Here is an 8086-nt window from a genome sequence, read left to right as displayed (position 1 = left end):
TGATCTGAAAGTCTTTACTGCTAATTTCTTTGTCAATTTTATATAGTCCAGTGATAAAAGGATATTTCTTCTAGCACTATGTCATCAGAATGGCTGTGATTTAGATGCAAATGGCGGAGGCAGCACAGTTTATAAAAGAAGTCTTAATTATCTGTTTTACTCTTCTGATGATCTGTTAGTATTTGTGTTTTTTAAATGGTCCACTAACTTAGACAGAAAGAGCCAAATGCAGTGTTGGCATAAGCAGGTACGACTCCAGCAGAGTAAATGAAGTTGAACCTGCTACACCAGGGCTGAATTTGGCTCAAAGTCTCTTAACTACCACAACCTTAATTTTTGAGCTCAAGCCCTAGTGGTCTCCTCCTCCCTTTCTGTCTTCTGAATCTTTGTCTCTGCTAAATCAAAAGGTTACATACAGTTCCCATCTTCTTTCAGCTGTTAGGAGATTGCATAAAACTGTTGGTGTCCAAAGAAACTAGATATCCTGTTTGTAGAATGTCATATCTGACAGACCAAGATTAGCAGCCTTGAGTATGTTGACTCAGTCTTATTATATCTGTGTGCTAATGAAATAAACATTCAAAAGAGGCTCCATAGCAATTTATGAGGTTAGAAACTATGCCAGCAGCACAAAATACAAGTGTAATGATATGTGAAATCCAAATATTCAATAGTATGAAAGCATTAGTAAAGTATTTGTTAGCAGATAAATGGGAAAAATATATAGTCATTATTCCAAATATAAGAGCCTATTTGATTATTTACATGTACATTTCTTTTTTGCACTTGTTCAGAATATGGGATAAATTGTGTTGAGTGAGTAGGCCATGCACCAGGTGAGACTGCAAGGGTCTGTGAGGGAAAAGAAACCCTCTCCCACTCCTATGGCTGCTGTAGCAACCTGCATGGAACTTGGAGAGAGAAACACAGGTAGCAGGAGAAAAGTATTTGGAGGAGGCAGGCACCAGGAAGCCAGTCTGTGCACACATGGTTGGAATGATGCAATGCTAGCTACAGTTACAGCATCCCTGTAAATAGTCTCCTTAATTAAGAACAAGTTTTGTTTTTAGAAACATAGAGTCCTCTCGTGTTATTACCCACATGTTATTACCCATAATAATGTGCACCTGGTACACAAAACATGGTGCAGCAGTCAGTCGGGTGAAACCCCCCAGCAAGGAAGAAGATGTGATTAGTAGGAGAAAAAAAAGCAGCATCTAGAAACAGAGCAAACAGGTAGCATGAAGGGACTCAGACCACTGGGGCTTCTGGATTTCCAGACAAAAACCTTGCATGACCATAGAAGCAGTGAAAGCAGAGATGACCGAGGGGATAAAGATGAAAAAATGAAGGTAAAACTCTTTTACTGTTGTGACGTTGCACCCCATAATGCTTTATAGAAATATGTTTATGAGTGTAAATATGACATAACTGGAAGATGTTTTAGGCTAGATATGCCATGTAGCATATCTTTGTAAATGTTATGATCTACTGAATATATTCATCCTATTTGTATGCATGTATCATTTTTATATCTGAAGTTATGAGCATTGGCTCTATGTTTGTATTTAAAGTGTTTGCTGTAGGAAGCACATAAGGCAGATTTGGTCAACATAGTGTGAAGGGGTTATTTAAGTAATTGGGAGTACTTAACTAGCAATGGACTTTGGGAGACGCCAATCCACATCTGAGCTTTCCTGGAAACGTTCAAACTAACATGTAAACAATAGTGTTGGCCTGCAAAAAGCTGAATCATTCATAGACATGTGACTTCCCCAGGTGGCTACAGACTCCATCTTGTTGCTGTGATTTTGCACAGGAGGACAAAGGGGTTTCCACCCACAAGAGAAAGAATATGAAAAGCCCTGGAAACCCCTCCATTTTGTCTTCATCTGGCGCAGAAGATAGCCTCTCCACCCCAAAGAGATGCCTGAAAGAAACTGAAACAAAGGACAGTAACTACGGGGATGTAAGTGATTGCTGGACCCAGACTAGGAAGGAGTCTAGTCTGTGAAAGAAGCTTATTGGAACATCTCTGAGGGTGAGATTTACCTGCATTTAGTTCCCTACTGTATTAGGCTTAGACTTGTATGTTTTTTTATTTTATTTTGCTTGGTAATTTACTTTGTTCTGTCTGTTAATATTTGGAACCACTTAAATCCTACTTTTTATACTTAATAAAATCACTTTTTGCTTATTAATTGACCCAGAGCAAGTAATTAATACCTGGGGGAGCAAACAGCTATGCATATCTCTCTATCAGTGTTATAGAGGGCGAACAATTTGAGTTTACCCTGTATAAGCTTTATACAGAGTAAAACGGATTTATTTGGGGTTTGGATCTGTCATAACTATAAAGGGAAGGGTAACAGCTCTCCTGTGTACAGTGCCATAAAATCCCTCCTGGCCAGAGACTCCAAAATCTTTTTACCTGTAAAGGGTTAAGAAGCTCGGGTAACCTGGCTGACACCTGACCCAAAGGACCAATAAGGGGACAAGATACTTTCAAATCTGGAGGGGGGGAAGGCTTTTGTTTGTGCTCTTTGTTTTGGTTGTTGTTCGCTCTTGGGACGGAGAGGGACCAGACATCAATCCAGGTTCTCCACATCTTTCTAAACAAGTCTCTCCTATTTCAAACTTGTAAGTAAACAGCCAGGCAAGGCGTGTTAGTTTTCCTTTGTTTTCTCAACTTGTAAATGTACCTTTTACTAGAGTGTTTATCTTTGTTTGCTATACTTTGAACCTGAGGCTAGAGGGAGGTCCTCTGAGCTCTTTAAGTTTGATTACCCTGTAAAGTTGTTTTCCATACTGATTTTACAGAGATGATTTTTACCTTTTACTTTAATTAAAAGCCTTCTTTTTAAGAACCTGATTGATTTTTCCTTGTTTTTAGATCCAAGGGGGTTGGATCTGTATTCACCAGGACTTTGTAGCAGTCAGGGTGTACAAATCCCTGTGCAGTCTTCCTGCCCTTTGCCTCCACGATACTGTAGACTGCAACAAACAGTACCATCTCACTGAAGGCTTTCTGTGTCCCTCATAAGAGCCATATACTTTGACCCTGAATGTGGAAAAAAAGTATTATGTTATTATTGTATCATTCTAGATAAATTTTTTTGGAAAAGAGAATCCTGGTTCACACTACAGTCGTTTTCTGTTAGTCCAGCAGTCCTAAACCCAGCAGATCCAACTACCCCAGGTTCTCCCATGCAAAAGAGGATCATCTTGTGATGTATAGATGCCATAGCAAATTCTAGGCCACTCTTCTCCTTACTATCACTGGAGGTGGTGTGGTAAGGGAGGAGGGGACATGGCAAGGGTCTTCCTGCACTCTTGATATCCACAGCTACTGTAATGGCTCCTTGGGGTGCTAGCAGCTGGCAAAGCATGGAACTTGCCCCAGGACTAGTGAGCATAAATGGCATCTTTGCATTTCTCCCTCCACAGCTGTGCCAAACACACCTCAGCTTCACTAGTGGATCTGGCCCCATGTCTGTGGCAGTTTTGCCAGTAACAAAACTAAATTTTTAATAAACCAGTTCCTAAAGGTATGAGTTCCTGATTCAAATCAACACAATGCCAGAAAACATTGGTATAAAAGGTACTGGTATTATTCATGAAGAACAGGCAGGGAAAAAGGGAGAAGGCGTTTCCTTATATATTAAGAATGTATACATTTGGACCAAGGTTAAGATGGAAATAGGAGGCAGATTTGTTGAAAGTCTCTGGATAAGGATAAAAGGGGTAAAAACAAGGGTATGTCATGGTAGGGGTCTACTACAGACCACCTAACCAGGAAGAAGAGGTGGATGATTATTTTTTTAAACAATTAACAAAATCATCCAAAGCACAGGACTTGGTGAGGATGGGGGACTTCAACTACTCAGACATCTGTTGGGAAAGTAATACGGCAGGGCACAGATTATCCAATAAGTTCTTGGAATGCATTGGAGACAATTTTTTATTTCAAATACTCACCAGCAACCGCACAACAAAAACAGTAACCCAGGAACCTATCCTTGCAACAAAGCCCATTGCCAACTCTGTCCACATATCTATTCAAGGGACACCAGCATAGGACCTAATCACATCAGCCACACCATCAGAGGCTCGTTCACTGCACATCTACCAATGTGATATATGCCATCATGGTCCAACTATGCCCTTCTGCCATGTACATTGGCCAAACCGGACAGTCTCTACACAAGAATAAATGGACACAAATCAGACGTCAAGAATTAATCTATCCAGCTATACTCTTAGCCCGGCAGAAGAATCTGTCCTATCTTGGGGCCTCTTCTGCCCCTCTACCCCCACGAACATGATACAGTTCTGCGGTGACCTGGAATCCTACTTTTGACATCTCCGACTCAAGGAATATTTCCAAAACACCTCTGAACAGCACACTAATCCACAGAAACCTTCCTACCAACACTACAAAAAGAAGGATTCTGCATGGACTCCTCCTGAAGGTCGAAACAACAGACTCAACTTCTACATAGAGTGCTTCCGTCGGGCTGAAATTATGGAAAAGCAGCATCACTTGCCCCATAATCTCAGCCATGCAGAACACAACGCCATCCAGAGCCTCAGGAACAACTCCGATATTATAATCAAAAAGGCTGACAAAGGAGGTACTGTTGTCATCATGAATAGGTTGGAATATTAACAAGAGGCTGCTAGGCAGCTAACACCACATTCTACAGGCCATTACCCTCTGATCCCACTGAGGGTTACCAAAAGAAACTAGAATAGGAGTATTTGTGGCACCTTAGAAACTAACAAATTTATAAACTGAAATAAATTTGTTAGTCTCTAAGGTGCCCCAAGTACTCCTGTTCTTTTTGCAGATACAGACTAACACAGCTCAGGGCCAGCTCCAGGGTTTTGGCTGCCCCAAGCATCCAAAAAAAAAAAAAGAAAAAAGCCGCAATCGCAATCGCGATCTGCGGCGGCAATTCGGCGGGAGGTCCTTCGCTCTGAGGCGGAGGGACCGTCCGCCAAATTGATGCCGAATACCTGGACGTGCTGCTCCTCTCCAGAGTGGCTGCCCCAAGCACCTGGTTGACAAGCTGGTGCCTGGAGCCAGCCCTGACACAGCTGCTACTCTGAAACCAAAAGAAATGACACCATTTGCTTGAGAAACTCCCTAAAAAAGCACAGGAACAAATCTGCACAGACACACCCCTAGAACTCCAACCAGGGGTATTCTATCTGCTACCCAAGATCCATAAAACTGGAAATCCTGGACGCCCCATCATCTCAGGCATTGGCACCCTGACAGCAGGATTGTCTGACTATGTAGACTCTCTCCTCAGGCCCTATGCTACCAGCACTCCTAGCTATCTTCGAGACACAACTGACTTCCTGAGGAAACTACAATCCATTGGTGATCTTCCAGAAAACATCATCCTGGCCACTATGGATGTAGAAGCCCTCTACACCAACATTCCACACAAAGATGGACTACAAGCCATCAGAAACAGTATCCCCGATAATGTCACGGCAAACCTGGTGGCTGAACCTTGTGACTTTGTCCTCACCCACAACTATTTCACATTTGGGAACAATGTATACCTTCAAGTCAGCGGCACTGCTATGGGTACCCACATGGCCCCACAGTATGCCAACATTTTTATGGCTGACTTAGAACAACGCTTCCTCAGCTCTCATCCCCTAATGCCCCTACTCTACTTGCACTACATTGATGACATCTTCATCATCTGGACCCATGGAAAAGAAGCCCTTGAGGAAATCCACCATGATTTCAACAATTTCCATCCCACCATCGACCTCAGCCTGGATCAGTCCACACAAGAGATCCACTTCCTGGACACTACAGTGCTAATAAGCTATGGTCACATAAACCCCACCCTATACTGGACATAGGCGCCAACTTTCCCTGGCGCCGGTGGGTGCTCGCACCGCCCCACCTCTGGACCCACCCCGACTCCACCCTTTCCCCGCCCCTGCTCCACCCCCATTCCAACCCTCTCTCCAAAGTCCTCACCCCAACTCTGCCCCCTCCCTGCCCCTACTGGACCCCTTCCCCAAATCCCGGCCCTGGCCCCACCTCTTCCCCAAGCACACCAGGTTCCCCCTCCTTCTCCCTCCCTCCCAGCACTTGCTGCGCAAAACAGCTGTTTTGTGGTGCAAGCGCTGGGAGCAAGGGGGGAAAAGCTGGCACGCAGCATGCTCAGGGGAGGAGGCGGAGGCAGAGGTGAGCTTGGTGGGTGGGGCGGGGAGCTGCCGGTGGGTGCAGATCACCCACCAATTTTTCCCCATGGGTGCTCCAGCCCCGGAGCACCCACAGAGTCGGCGCCTATGATACCGGAAACCTACTGACCGCTATACTTACCTACATGCCTCCAGCTTCCATCCAGACCACATCACACAATCCATTGTCTACAGCCAAGCTCTAAGATACAACCACATTTGCTCCAATCCCTCAGACAGAGACAAACACCGACACGATCTCTATCAAGCATTCTTAAAACTACAATATCCACCTGCTGAAGTGAAGAAACAGATTGAGAGAGCCAGAAGAATACCCAGAAATCACCTACTTCAGGACAGACCCAACAAAGAAAGTAACAGAACGCCACTAGCCGTCACCTTCAGCCCCCAACTAAAACCTCTCCAGCGCATCATCAAAGATCTACACCTATCCAGAAAGATGATCCCTCACTCTCACAGATCTTGGGAGACAGACCAGTCCTCGCTTACAGACAGTCCCCCAACCTGAAGCAAATACTCACCAGCAACCACACACCATAGAACAAAAACACTAACCCAGGAACCTATCCTTGCCACAAAGCCTGTTGCCAACTGTCCACATATTTATTCAAGGGACACCATAGTACGACCTAATCACATCAGCCACACCATCAGAGGCTCGTTCACCTGCATATCTACCAATGTGATATATGCCATCATGTGTCAGCAATGCCTCTCTGCCATGTACATTAGCCAAACCGAACAGTCTCTATGCAAAAGAATAAATGGTCACAAATTAGATGTCAGGAATTATAACATTCAAAAACCAGTCAGAGAACACTTCAACCTCCCTGCTCACTTAATTACAAACCTAAATGTCACAATACTCCAAAAAAACCCTTCAAAAACAGACTCCAATGAGAAACTGCTGAATTGGAATTAATTTGCAAACTAGACACCATTAAATTAGGCTTGAAAAAACACTGGGAGTGGATGGGTCATTACACAAAGTAAAACTATTTCCCCATACTAATTGTTTTCCCCTACTGTTACTCACACCTTCTTGTCAACTGTTGGAAATGGGCCATCCTGATTATCACTACAAAAGTTTTTTTTCTCCTGCTGCTAATAGCCCACCTTAATTGATTAGTCTTGTTATAGTTGGTATGGCAACACCCATTTTTTCATGTTCTCTGTGTATATATATCGTCCAACTGTATTTTGCACTGCATACATCCGATGAAGTGGGTTTTAGCCCACGAAAGCCATGCCCAAATCAATTTGTTAGTCTCTATGGTGCCACAAGTACTCCTCGTTCTTTTTGCTGATACAGACTAACATGGCTACCACTCTGAAACATGATTCATAGATTCATAGATTCTAGGACTGGAAGGGACCTCAAGAGGTCATCGAATCCAGTCCCCTGCCCTCGTGGCAGCACCAAATACTGTCTAGACCATCCCTGATAGACATTTATCTAACCTACTCTTAAATATCTCCAGAGATGGAGATTCCACAACCTCCCTAGGCAGTTAATTCCAGTGTTTAACCACCCTGACAGTTAGGAACTTTTTCCTTTTTGAACCTAAACCTCCATTGCTGCAGTTTAAGCCCATTGCTTCTGGTTCTATCTTTAGAGGCTAAGATGAACAAATTTTCTCCCTCCTCATGACATCCTTTTAGATACCTGAAAACTACTATCATGTCCCCTCTCAGTCTTCTCTTTTCCAAACTAAACAAACCCAATTCTTTCAGCCTTCCTCCACAGGTCATGTTCTCTAGACCTTTAATCATTCTTGTTGCTCTTCTCTGGACCCTCTCCAATTTCTCCACAACTTTCTTGAAATGCTGTTTCCAGAACTGGACACAA

General features: G+C 43.6%; 1 long non-coding RNA gene across 1 annotated transcript; it reads left to right on the top strand.

Annotated features, from left to right (window-relative positions):
• Positions 1 to 1121: 1121 nt before the first annotated feature.
• On the top strand, positions 1122 to 3126 carry LOC135973449 (uncharacterized). The gene is made up of 3 exons (XR_010590285.1): positions 1122 to 1352; positions 1780 to 2041; positions 2894 to 3126. It is a non-coding gene; the product is annotated as an uncharacterized LOC135973449 (long non-coding RNA).
• Positions 3127 to 8086: the final 4960 nt, after the last annotated feature.

Source organism: Chrysemys picta, chromosome 1 (assembly GCF_011386835.1).
Source record: "Chrysemys picta bellii isolate R12L10 chromosome 1, ASM1138683v2, whole genome shotgun sequence".
Lineage (NCBI taxonomy): Eukaryota > Metazoa > Chordata > Testudines > Emydidae > Chrysemys > Chrysemys picta.
The sequence above is the reverse complement of the archived record's forward strand: the minus strand, read 5'-3'. Positions and strand labels throughout refer to the sequence as shown.